Source organism: Oncorhynchus tshawytscha, linkage group LG19 (assembly GCF_018296145.1).
Source record: "Oncorhynchus tshawytscha isolate Ot180627B linkage group LG19, Otsh_v2.0, whole genome shotgun sequence".
In the NCBI taxonomy this organism is placed as follows: Eukaryota; Metazoa; Chordata; class Actinopteri; order Salmoniformes; family Salmonidae; genus Oncorhynchus; species Oncorhynchus tshawytscha.
Window position 1 is genome coordinate 15,524,110 of NC_056447.1, and position 13,916 is coordinate 15,538,025.

Consider the following 13,916-nt stretch of genomic DNA (forward strand, 5'->3'; position numbering starts at 1 on the left):
CGTAGACTATTTTGAGCACTTTTCTTCTGGGATGCTTACTTGTTTGCATTGCTTTACTGGGAAGCTTAGCAGAAGTAGAGCTGCTCATGTTATTTATGTTAGTACAGGGTGAGCTGCACACAGTGGACTTCCTCCTAGGGCACACCGCCTCACTGCTAACAGTTTACACCTGGTTAATAGGCACATGATTACTGCATACAACAGCTGTAGGATCAGCAGAGGCATTCAGGACAGATATAAGGACATAAATTAGGTTACTTACATTGTGTCTTCCAACGCCCCTGGTGTAATGTACATTTGCTGAATGACAACTCTGCTTCAAAATAGTAGGGATTAGTTGAGCTGGGCTTGGGTCATTGATAACTCATTATCTCAACGCAGCATTATAATGCTGTGAAAGGATCCTGGAACCAAAATGATTTGGGTGCATCCCATCCTCCTTATAAACCGTGTTTTGTTTCCAAAAGTGCTCAAAATTGTCAATAAAAGTCACACCCATTGAGGTGCAATAATCATGTAGCCAGTTGTGAAGAGAAAGAATACTGCTAAAGTGTTCAATGCCACAATTCAGAGAGGGCACAGGGCCAGATATGATGGGTCTTTTGTTAGTGACTATCAGAGAGTCAATCAGCTCTTTAAAATCCAGTTTGAACTGTTCAGAGCTGCCCTTCATAATGTCATTAAAACCCACATGGACTACGATATAATTTATTTCCATGTACTGATGTAGTACATTCGGGAGCATCTAAGTATTGTCATTTACTTGCGCACTGGGATAGGACATTGTTACGATGGAGCTGCCCAAAATCATGGCTGGCGATAAGGACGAGGAAATACGCCCACTCCCATGCTTCACAGGATTCGGAGAACCTTTTATGGATGGGCGAGAGGCAGGATAACTTGAGCACGTTGCTCCCGGAGCCTGGTGCAGGCCTCCGACAGATGGAGAAGCCCAGCACGATCCAGAGCAGGGAAGGAAGGTTGCCAACGTGGACATCGAAATCAAAGTAGTAGACACTGCGGCCGTAGATGCAGGCACCCAGAGCGACGAAGGTGCAGGAAAATCAGACTCCAGGATGGCAAAACTATTTGTTGTAGACTGCTTTGCGGGAGGAGGCTGTCTTCGGCGTCCACGGCTCATGACATGCAACCATCACTGATTGCCTTGCTCCTCTTGCTGTGCCCCATCGACTCCGCTATCAGCACCGGCCAGTCGGATAACGACAAATGACAAGGCGGAGATGCATCCAACAAGCACGAACGCCATCCAGCCACAGGCGTAGACAATGTAAACATTCCACTCTGCGTTTTCCCCAGTTTCTTATGTAGGCTGGTGACCTGCATGATCAAGGAAGCCACCTCAAGCCTATGATCCTCGGCAAGCAAACAATTGCCACATTGGACTCCGACTGTTCCGGTTTGTTCCAAAACAAAGCTTAGCAAATACAGCTCCTAAGGCGCTGGACCCGTTCATTTATTTCTCCAGACAAAGAAGGTTCCATTGCAAAACTCCTCTAGTACCAACTTCGTTAGCTTGATGGCTAGCAGCTTAGCGTCTCTGTCAAGCAGGCTTCAACCTGTCTGTTAAGCGGGATTCCGGGACAAGAAATGGCAGTCCTAGCTGTTAAAAGCTAACTGCGTCATGGAATCAACGCAAAAACATGTTGTGTTAGCCTATTGAGGGAATATGGCTGAAGAGAATTCTACCACTGCAGATAGTGTTGTATATGGGGGAAGCGTGGCGCTAGTGGAGGAGCCTTATTCAGAAAATGACATGAAGGAGAAAGTTTCCCAAATGCATAAATCCAGAACAGGTAAACTGGGAAAGCTGACTCTCAAAATTAACATTGTTATTGATCTGATGACTGACAATAAGAATATTGAAATTGTTAAATAAAACCTACTCCAGTTCAGATAAATGTTGAATGGATTGAAAGAATGTATTGATTCCTATCATCACATGATACCTGAGGATGAAAGAAAAAATGATATGTTGAATTAGTATGAACCCAAATGTCAGCATATTAAGGCATTTCTTGTTACGGTGTCTCAATGGATTTCAGGTCTAGCCCCAGCAACAGAGAAGCCTTATGAATGCATTGATGAAAAAGATTATGCTAAAACCTGACAGTGTCCCAAACCTCCAGCCGCAGGTCTAACAGGAGTTCTCACTCAGGTGTATCCTCCACATCCTGAACCTGCATCCGAGCAGAGGCTGAAAGAGCAGCATTTATATAAAGGCTGCTGCTCTCAAGTTCAAACACCATCTAGAGGATAGGGAGGAGGAATTAAACCAACAAAAGATGGATCTGAGTAAAAGAAGGGAGACTTTAGCTGTAAATTGAAATAGCAGCTGCCTCAGCAAATCTCATGGTTTTGACATCTGCAGGAGAAGAAAGAATGGCCAACTGAACAACAATAAATGGCATGAATGTATACTTTGAGGAAATGCCAAAGAAATACAGCATCTCAGACCTTGAATTTCACACAGGGCAGAGGGTCACTTCTGCCAGACATGCCCTAAGCCTGCGTCCCAAAGAAGGATCCAAGTCATTGACCATAATGACATTCAATCAGCCCAGACTCACAGTATTTCAGCTCAATCAGAACTGTCAGGACACAGTGGGATTCACACAGCAGCTCATGGAGAGCACACTGCTGCACAAGAATCTAACCCAAGGCCTATACAGGACAAGGCCCCTCTGTGCTGACCAACTCACATAGAGGGCCACAGGGAGAACAGGCAAGACTTTCCAATTCACAGGACAGTGCTCAGGACATTTCACAGGAAAACATAGAAAACCCTCTCATCACCATTCTCCAAAGACAGAATGAAGTTACTGCTATGTTAGTCAAACAGCAACATCATTCCTTTCTGCCACCGAAACAATACCGTTTTTGATAATGACATTTTACAGTACAGTACATGGTATAGAGAATAGAGCCCAAACTAGCCAAGACAAACAACACTTCCTCAAAAGTACACCAGAGGGCAGGCTTAATAGCTAGTTAGGAGCTGCCAACATATGGTTCCGGATAGGGGCTATCAGAAAGCCAAGGGCTTATTAAAGGAGCACTATGGTAATGAATACAAGATTGCCCATGCATACATGGAGAAGGCTTTTAGCTGGCCAAGCATCAAAACCCGAAGACCACAAGGCATTACAGGCTTATGCATTATACCTCAGAGTTTGTTGTAATGCAATGGAAGATATGGAAGACATGGACGAGATGGATCTGGCCTCCAGCTTAAAGAACATCATCTTGAAACTACCCTACAAACTCAGGGAAAGGAGCTTGTGAGTTAAAGGAGCAGCACCATGGTGGGCATGCTAGACTCCTTGATCTCATCCTGTTCATTGAAAAATAGGTGATAATAGCAACACATCCAGGTTTCGGTGATATTCAAGATCCCACACAGTCCAGAAACAAGAATCAAAGGGCACAGTCAAGGCTCATTCACACATCTATTCACAAATCCACAGGGAGCAGCTTTGCTACCAGCGTGCCATCACCACAGCACACCCCCCAAACCCAACATCAGATGTCTGGTCTGTAACGATGGTCAAAAATTTGGAGCGGTGTCCACAACTTAGGAAAAGAAGCCTCAGGGAAATTAGTTTGATTGCTTATCAAGTGGGCACATGTCAAGAGACCACAAAAGGCATCTCAACTGCTGTGTATGTAACCAAACTCACCCAAGTGTGCTTCATATTAAATCAGAGAAACAGAGGAACAGCAGAGCAGTCATCAAAAGCACCAGTGAGTAGTGCACTGGTTTCTCTGAACACATACTGTTTGGGCATACTGGGGCCGGGGACCAAGAATTAGTACTTGCTATTGTACCAGTACAGGTCAAACACAGTAAAGGCAACAGGGTTATCCAGACATACGCCTTCCTAGACCCAGGTAGCACAGCCACAACTTCATCGAATTACCTGAAGTCTACACAACATCTCAGTGAGTACAGAAAACATCCCAACAGAGAAAAAGTGGCCATACTTGAGTAAGATTCCTGAAATGAATGGAGCTGTTGATAGGAACCAACACTCCCAAAATCATGGAACCATTGGAGGTGGTTAACAGCTGTGAAAATGGATCATATGCTGTAAGGACCCTACTGAGGTGGGTTGTCACCGGTCCCCTTAGAAGACATAATAATGAGGACAAGAGTCACCGTCCTTCTGTTACAGCTAACAGAATCTCAGTTTCAAATCTGGAAGAAATGTTGATAAGTAAATACAACACAGATTTCAATGAGAAGTCCTACGAGGAGAAAAAATAAATGTCAGTGGAAGACAAAAGGTTTATGAAGATTATGAATGATTCTGTCAGTAACAGAAGGGCCATTACAGCCTAAGGTTACCTTTCAGGAAGTTTAACGTCACATTACCCGACAACCGTCATGTTGCTGAACAGCGCCTCCTAAACCTGAAATGCAAGTTCAAGAGAAATAAACACTTCCATGAGGTGTACAAAGGTTTCGTCTCTGATGTCATTGACAAGGTGTACGCTGAGAGTGCCAGAAGAGCAACTAGTTTGTTAAATTACTAGTTTGTTAAGAATGTTAAATTCCAGACCATTGGGTATATCACCCAAAGAAAGGGACAATCAGAGTTGATTTTGACTGTGCTGCTATATATAAGGACACATCACTGAACTCAGAGCTTCTTCAAGGCCCAGATCTGGGATGAACAGTCTTGCAGGTGTGCTCGGGAGCCTGTAGCAATGATGTTTGACGTACAAGCAATGTTTCACCATCTAAAGGTATCACACAGTGATGTTGATTTCCTGAGGTTCTTGTGGTGGCCTGGAGGTGACACTAACCTCTCACCTGTTGAGTATCGCATGACTGTACATCTGTTTGGAGCTGCCTCGTCACCGAGATGTGTCATCTATGCACTAAAGAAGACTGCAGAGGAATGTTGTCATCCGGAGGTGGTTGACACAGTTAGAAATCATTTTTATGTTGATGACTACCTGAAATCAGTGTCCACTGAAGAGATATCACAGCTACTTGTCATTAAGGAGGATTCCATCTCTCCAAGTGGGTGAGCAATAGCTGAACTATACTACCCTCCATCTCAGAAGCTGGCAGAGCTTGAATTTGGACATAGACAAACTTTCCATTGAAAGAGCATTGGGGGTACAATGGTGTGTGGAGATTGACACATTTACTTTTAATGTTACCATCAAAGACCAACCCCACACAAATAGAGGAATTATAGAACTCACCATGGATCTATCTGATCCCCTGGGCTTCCTTCACCTGCCTGCCAAACTGCTATTATAGGAGCTGTGTAGAAGCTGTGGCTGGGATAAGAATATCCCCACGTGTTTCTCTGAAAAGTGGATGAAAAGGACTAGGGATTTGGAGAGAAAAAAATTAAGATTGAAAGGTGTATTAAGCCAACTAACTTTGTCCCAATCACTCAAGGTCAACTGCACCATTTCTCAGATGCCAGTTACCTAGGATATTGAACAGTAAGCTATGTAAGATTGATGAATCAAAAGGGGGGATGTATCTCTATGTATCTATTGTCATGGGGAAGGCCAGAGTTGCACCTCTGAAGCAGATAACAATCCCTTGCATGGAGATGGCTGCTGCAGTACTAAGTATAAAGGTGGACAAGATGCTGCGTACAGAGCTACAGCTGAAGCTGGAAGACTGTGTTCTGGACAGACAGCCAGTCAGTGCTCAAGTACATAGCCAATGAGCATACAATGTTTTAAACATTTGTGGCCAATAGGATATCTGTTATCAGAGAGAACACATCCGTATCACAGTGGAGGTATGTGGATACTAGGAAAAATCCTGCTGATTATGCCTCAGGACTGAGTGGAAACACATTTCTGGAGTGCAAAAGGAAGTTCCATGTCTCAACGTTTATATGGAAATCAGAAGTGGAGTGGCCCCTGGAACACATTAAAACCAGTTAAGTGTTAGGGGGCGCTATTTAAATTTTTGGATGAAAAACGTTCGTTTTAAACAAGATATTTTGTCACGAAAAGATGCTCAACTATGCATATAATTGACAGCTTTGGATAGAAAACACCCTGACGTTTCCAAAACTGCAAAGATATTGTCTGTGAGTGCAACATAACTGATGTTACAGGCGAAACCCAGATAAAAATCCAACCAGGAAGTGCCACATTTGTTTTTAACCGCCTCATGCCAATGACTCCTTATATGGCTGTGAATGAGCTACGAATGAGCTTACGTTTTCCACGTATTCCCCAATTTGTCGCATTTCCGTTGAAGAATAGCCGTAAGGGAACATATTTAGCAAGTGGTCACATGGTGTCTCCCGCAGAAAATCTTGCGTAAAATACTGAGGGAGCCATTTTTCCAATCGCTTCTTATGAGAGACCAATTGCCTCGACGGATATATTATTGAATAAATATGTTAAAAACACCTTGAGGATTGATCCTAAACAACATTTGCCGTGTTTGTCGATATTATGGAGCTAATTTTGAAAAAAGTTTGGCATTGTAGTGGTAGCATTTTCCGGTCGATTTCTCAGCCAAGCATGATGAACAAACGGGAGCTATTTCGCCTACAAAAATAATATTTTGGGGAAAAAGGAACATTTGCTATCTAACTGGGAGTGTCCTGAGTGAAAACATCCAAAGTTCTTCAAAGGTAAATGATTTAATTTGGTTGCTTTTCTTATTTTCGTGAAAATGTTGCCTGCTGCCAGCAGAGCCTAGCATCGCATTATGCCATGATAAACTTACACAAATGCTTGTCTAGCGTTGGCTGTAACGCATATTTTGAAAATGAGATTGAAAATCCCATCAACAAGCTGCTATTTTATTTCTCCATTTGGATGAAGTTGAAGACTGCAGTGACTTGGTTCCTGAAAGTGAAAAAAGTGTTCTAATCACTTCTACAGGACAGAAAATAAATCCAGTTAAAACTCAATCTCACCAGCATACACACACGCTCACAGAACCAGAAGGTGAAATACAAGATTCAAGCCTACAATACAACATGCGGTGGCCAAGCTGTAAGTCTGGACGAACTGTTGAATGTAGAGGAGGCGATCATTCGCTTCACCCAAAAACAGAGTCCCAGAGGAGATCTTGACTTTGACAAATATGCCATCTACAGTCAAGAAAGGAAGTAGCACTTATAAATTGTATCCAGTGTTGGTGGGTGGAGTTCTCAGAGTCGGAGGACGGCTGTGTAAGGCAGCTATGCCTGAAGTCAAGCACCCCGTCATTCTTTCCAAAATCTTCACATATCTACACTTATCCGCCACATAAATCAACTAACAGGACATGGTGGAAGAATCACATGTTCTCACTTCTCCGTCAAAGGTATTGTATCACCAATTCAAACTCTGCACCATGAAGATCATCTCAGAGTGACCAGAAGGCAAAGAGGCAAGATTGAGCATAAGATGGCAGATTTGCCACTTGAAGGCTCATGCCAGACATCCTGCCATTTACCAACGTAGGTGTGAAATACTTTGGTCCTATAGAAATAAAAAGAGGAAATGTTAAAATATATGGACTGATCTATACATTCATGTTCAGTAGAGCAATACACATTGAAATTGCTTACTCTCTTGACACAGACTCGTCTATGAAAACCATAAGAAGATGTATGTGCAGAAGAGGACAAGTACAACATGCAACATCTGATATAACATCTGGCATATGTCGCAAGTCACGACTTCACGGGAGAGCCGTTTGAACTGAAAAAAATGTTTTTATCAAAATGCGTTTTTGTTTTGCAGGAAGGCCTTCTCGAACATGTGAACTTTCATGTGCCTTAATAACAAACTTTTATGCCATCTGTAAATACGAATACAATTGTGAAAATTACGAGCGTAGTTGGTTTAGCCAAAGAAAAAGTCAGGAACCTTGATTGGCTGAGATAATGAGTCGACTGGACATGCCGAGAAATTAGTTTCAAATTGGTCTGCGGTGGAGCATCTTGTATCTATAAAATGAGCTGCTCGATATGCGTAGAAAATCCTTTCTACTGCATTTTATTCTAAAGATATAACGTTAGCCATAGATAACTGCAAATATGTTGCTACTGCTTTCAATAAAATTGCTGCCCTGAATTTATCAGGCGCTATCGACAAAGGTTAGTGGGAAAAAGTTGCGATGGACTACTTTCTGGGGGACGATCAATGGTGTTGTTGTCAAGGAAGAAGCTGACAAGAGTTTTGAAATCATTGGAACGCAATAGGCCATATAAGCTGTCCAAAATAAACGGAAATTAGACAGGACGTCTTATTTAATAAAAGGGGTTGCAGTCTGTCGTGAAGCTTTCATCCATGTATACAGGTAAGAATCTAGCTACAGTTTCAGATATGAGTTTCTAATTTTGTCAGAAAGTTGTTTTCATTGCAAGTTAAAGCTTTCTGTTAGCTAGCCAGCTGGAGTTCGATGGCTGACTTGCTAGCTAACATTAAACAGATTTGGTTATCTTTCGCTAGATATGACAAACGGTTTGTATTGCTAGTAACGTTACTCTATGAATTGGGATTATAGTACATTTTTTAGATAGCTAATGTGACATGTCTAAACAAATACCAAGTTAAAGCTTGCTGTTAGTTAGCTAACTTTAGCTGAGGTTAGATAGCTGGCTTGCTAGATAACATTAACTTACGTGTATGAAGTGTTTGAAACGTTAGTGATGTTTTCTCAGAATGCCATTTCACATTGCTAGTTATAGCCTAATATTAGCTAGCTAACTAGCTAACATTGAACCTATTTGGTTAACTTTGGCTAGCTATGACAATCATTTTGTTTTGCGAGTTAAAGCTTGCTGTTAGCTAGTCAGCTGTAGTTTGATGGCTGGCTTGCTAGCTAACATTGAACCTATTTGGTTAACTTTAGCTAGCTATGACAATTGTTTTTTTATTGCTAGTTAAAGCTTGCTGTTAGCTAGCCAGCTGACATTAGATGGCTGGCTAGCTAGCTAACATGATTTGTATGAACAGTGTGCAGTGATATCTTAGAATGCCATTTTGCATCTATTGTATAATAATGCTGAATTATTTGTGTCTGGAATTTGTCTTTCAGCATCAGTAGAACGCGCCTGACTCTCCACCAGTCATACAATGAGAATGGTCTAATGCCTCCCATCAAAAAGAGAGCTCGCCCAAGCAAGCAAAGGCAGCAGCGCAGTCATCAACTACATGCACAAGCTCCACCACAGTCTTGCCCTTCACTTCCTGATCACAGCCACACCAAGTTTGTCCCCGATAGGTGCTTCGGCCTCATCAAGCAGCGCTTCAAAAAGACCAGAGTGAGCACTTTGTCTGAGACTGCTGGTGTTGTGAAGGACAGCACTGTGACAGGGGTCAACATCCCACAGCTGGTTGGACTGGAGGATGGTACGATGCTGGTGGAAAGATATGGCTGGCAACAACACCTGACTCCGTACTTCAGGCCACTGCCACAGATCAATCAGTACCAGCACTTCAGGTGAAAATAATTTTAATTGCATTGTATGAGGTGAATTAATGTTGTGCAGGGTTGTAACGTATTCTGATTTTTTTGTTGTTATTCCCTGTTTTACAGATTGTCACCAAGGAGCGTTCAGACAGTCGGGACCAGATTTAAGCTGTTGCACAACACTGACATCCTTCCGCCCATAGATGGTCTTCCTGTACATGCACCACCTGGGCTGGACACAGCTAGACAAACTTGTATTTTTGAGGCCTCCCGGGTGGCGCAGTGGTTAAGGGCGCTGTACTGCAGCGCCAGCTGGGTTCACGCCCAGGCTCTGTCGTAACCGGAGGCGATGCACAATTGGCCTAGCGTCGTCCGGGTTAGGGAGGTTTGGCCGATAGGGATATCCTTGTCTCATCGCGCACCAGCGGCTCCTGTGGCGGGCCGGGACACATTGGTGCAGCTGGCTTCCGGGTTGGATTTCGCGCTGTTTTAAGAAGCAGTGCGGCTTGTGTATCGGAGGACGCATGACTTTCAACCTTCGTCTCTCCCGAGCCCGTACCGGAGTTGTAGCGATGAAACAAGACAGTAGCTACTAAAACAATTGGATATCACGAAAAAGGGGTACAAATAAAATAAAAAATGTATATTTTTGAGAAGATATGAGAGTTTTGCAACGAAGAGGCTATGGACATCACATGCCCTGTTCCAAAGTCAAGGGCAAGACAGAAACAGGCTCTCTGCTAACACATACGCCATGCTACTATTTTTTTTTATCCATCTGCTCAGCCACTTTACCTCGTCTATCACTGATATCGTTCTTGTACATACTGTATACTATTTTATTTATATTGACACTATTTCTGATATTGTTACTATGCAAGTAGCCATTTGCCTGTACTGTTTACACCTTCTGTAGAGACCCATCCACTTAGCAAGACAGAAAAATATTGATATATAAAATTAATATTGATATGTGTGGTTGTAGCATGATTTGTGTGATACCACAACAATATCATGTGACCGTATCAAGTGTCAGCTACATGCATATATGGTGCATGCATCTGTTTATGTACTGTTCATCTGCACCTCACTCAGGTTTCAACTCAGGTTGCATGGCCTTAGTTTAGGTATGGAATACTATGTGATAAGTGCGTGTGTAACAGTATATAAAGTATGCTAATGTACTGGTGTGAAGGCATTTGGGCAGTGGTGTAAAGTACTTCAGGAAAAATACTTTAAAGTACTTATGTATTTTTTTGAGGTATCTGTACATTACTATTTATATTTTTGGCAACTTTTACATTTACTTCACTACATACAGAAAGAAAATGGTGTACTTTTTACTCCACACATTTTTCCTGACACCCAAAAGTACTCATTACATTTTGACAGGAAAATGGTCTAATTCACACTTACCAAGAGAACCTCCCTGGTAAGCCCTACTGCATCTGATCTGGCAGACTCACTAAACACAAATGCTTTGCTTGTGTTGGAGTGTGCCCCTGGCTATCTGTCAATAAAATATATATACAGTGCCTTGCGAAAGTATTCGGCCCCCTTGAACTTTGCGACCTTTTGCCACATTTCAGGCTTCAAACATAAAGATATAAAACTGTATTTTTTTTGTGAAGAATCAACAACAAGTGGGACACAATCATGAAGTGGAACGACATTTATTGGATATTTCACACTTTTTTAACAAATCAAAAACTGAAAAATTGGGCGTGCAAAATTATTCAGCCCCTTTACTTTCAGTGCAGCAAACTCTCTCCAGAAGTTCAGTGAGGATCTCTGAATGATCCAATGTTGACCTAAATGACTAATGATGATAAATACAATCCACCTGTGTGTAATCAAGTCTCCGTATAAATGCACCTGCACTGTGATAGTCTCAGAGGTCCGTTAAAAGCGCAGAGAGCATCATGAAGAACAAGGAACACACCAGGCAGGTCCGAGAAGTTTAAAGCAGGATGCATTTTTAAAATCTGACATGTTGGCTGGATTCACAACGAGTGTAGCTTTAATTGAGTATCTTACATGTGTGATTTAATGAAAGTTTGAATTGTGACCCCAAAGCTGCAAAACGTACCGAAACTGAACCATTACAATGCAAGTGACACACTGTGGGGTATTTTGGAGGATGTAATGGATTCCTGTGACTTAGTCTGCCTAATTGACGGTTACAGAAATTATGATTCCAGAACAATAATTAATACAGCTCAGTTGGTAGGTCATGGTGCTTGCTACGCCAGTATAGTGGGTTTAATTCCGAGGACCCCCAAAATAAAATGTACTGGAGGTGGCTTTTTTTTAAAAACAAATGGCATATTTTATTGTACAGATCTCACACTGGCCATGACCATCAACATGTTTAACGTGTAGGCTGGGAGTCGGAAAGCAAGTATAGTGAGTGAATAATTTTATGAATATACGAACATGGACAAAACAAACACGATCAGCGTACAGACATGAAACAGAAACAGTACTGCCCAGGGAAAGAACCAAAGGGATTGACATATATAGGGAAGGTAGTCAAGCAGGTGATGGAGTCCAGGTGAGTCTGATGAGGCGCTAGTGAGCGTAACGAAGGTGACAGGTGTACGTAATATTGAGCAGCCTGGTGACCTTGAGTGCCGGAAAGGGAGTATACATGACAGGATGCTGAATTCTCCACGGCTTCATCAGCAGGCTGCTCCAACCCGGGAGCAGCCCGAAAACCCCATGAAATAAACCTACACCCATCAGACAGCTCTCTACAGATTATTCTTAATTTCATAAACAGAGTACGGGTAACAGGTATATTACATGCTGTAGTAGTTCCCATAGAAAAACCAGGAAAATAAACAACACAACCAATACAGGCCAATAACTCTCAACACATCAATCACATGCAAACTCATGGAATCTTTGGTCACAGACTCTCCTGCTATATGTCCTGGAGAGCAGAACCTTGCTACTAGTTATGAGCCAGTCAAAGTGGATTCCGAAATGGTCGGTCAACTAGATGGAATAATGTGTCTATAAACAGATATCTGTAAAGCACAGGCTAACAAGGAAGCCTAGTTGCTGTTTTCTTCAACATGGAAAAAGACCTTGACAATATGTCGAGAAGGACTTCTAATGAACATTATGATTAAATACTTTTTTGGACTCTGTCGTGCCTTGGATCAAGATGTCACCCTACACTTACGGTGTGGCAATATGAATAAGAGGCCGCTAAAGAGGCTAAAACCCCTAGGAATCCCCACCCAGTTGAGTACTTTGACTACTTTAAAATGGCGGAAGTATGTTGGAAGCCATCAATAGCGCTGCCCATGCTAAAACTGCATTTTGACCACAAGAGGCTTCTATGATTCTCTATGTTTTTTCCATACTCAAAACCAAGACTCTTCTTCAACGGGAAGAGCACACCAGTAAAAATGTGTCCTCACATTATATGGACAAATTCTTGAACGTGTACCAGTATTAAATATCTAGGAATGTGATTTGACAGCAAATGTACATGGTAGCACCACATAAAACAAGTTATATTATCCTGTAAAAAAGCTCTTCATGCAAAGAGATGTTTAACTGGGGATTCATGCGGGGCATCCCGGTCCGCACTCATGAATGTTAATTTTGCTCTCATTAGCTCCAAATTCGACAATGGATCTGCGGCCCTATTACAAAAACTGGATGTCATCTAAGCTGCTGCCCTGAGACAAAGTTGTGGTAGTGATGGGAAGAAAAAAAATGGATGGCTTACATATCGGGATGTTGTTTTTGATGATATACAGTGCATTCGGAAAGTATTTTTCCATATTTTGTTACGTTACAGGCTGATTCTAAAATGTATTAAATAAAACATTTTACCTCCTCAATCCACACACAATACCCCCTGTGGTAAATTCAATTCACAGGACATGATTTCAGAGCAAAATCCAAGCCATGAGGTCGAAGGAATTGTCCTTAGAGCTCCGAGACAGGATCAAATCAAACTTTATTTGTCACACACACATGGTTAGCAGATGTTAATGTGAGTGTAGCGAAATGCTTGTGCTTCTAGTTCCGACCACGCAGTAATATCTAACAATTTCACAACAACTACCTTATACACACACAAGTGTAAAGGAATGAATAAGAATATGTACATAAAAATATATATGGAATAGCGATGGCCGAACGGCATAGGCAAGATGCAGTAGATGGTATAGAGTATAGTATATATATATATATATATATGAGATGAGTAGTGTAGGGTGTGTAAACATTATCCAAAGTGACTTGTGATACATTTATTACATCCAATCTTGAATTATTAAAGTGGCTAGAGATGGAGTATGTTGGCAGCAGCCACTCAATGTTAGTGATGGCTGTTTAACAGTCTGATGGCCTTGAGATAGAAGCTGTTGTTCAGTCTCTCAGTCCCAGCTTTGATGCACCTGTACTGACCTCGCCTTCTGGATGATAGCGGGGTGAACAGGCAGTGGCTCGGGTGGTTGATGTCCTTGATGAT

General features: G+C 42.1%; 1 protein-coding gene and 1 long non-coding RNA gene across 3 annotated transcripts in view; one reads left to right on the forward strand and one right to left on the reverse strand.

The window, feature by feature from the left end:
• The window catches only part of brsk2a (BR serine/threonine kinase 2a), a 512,190-nt gene that overhangs the window by 184,881 nt on the left and 313,393 nt on the right, over window positions 1–13,916 (reverse strand). The gene's annotated exons all lie outside the window — the stretch shown is intronic.
• Window positions 7,155–10,397, forward strand: LOC112218400. 2 transcript variants are annotated; one of them, XR_006079340.1, is made up of 4 exons: window positions 7,155–7,464; window positions 7,585–8,305; window positions 9,047–9,451; window positions 9,548–10,397. It is a non-coding gene; the product is annotated as an uncharacterized LOC112218400 (long non-coding RNA). The 2 variants fall into 2 exon arrangements; XR_002948617.2 differs by having other exon boundaries at window positions 7,155–7,460.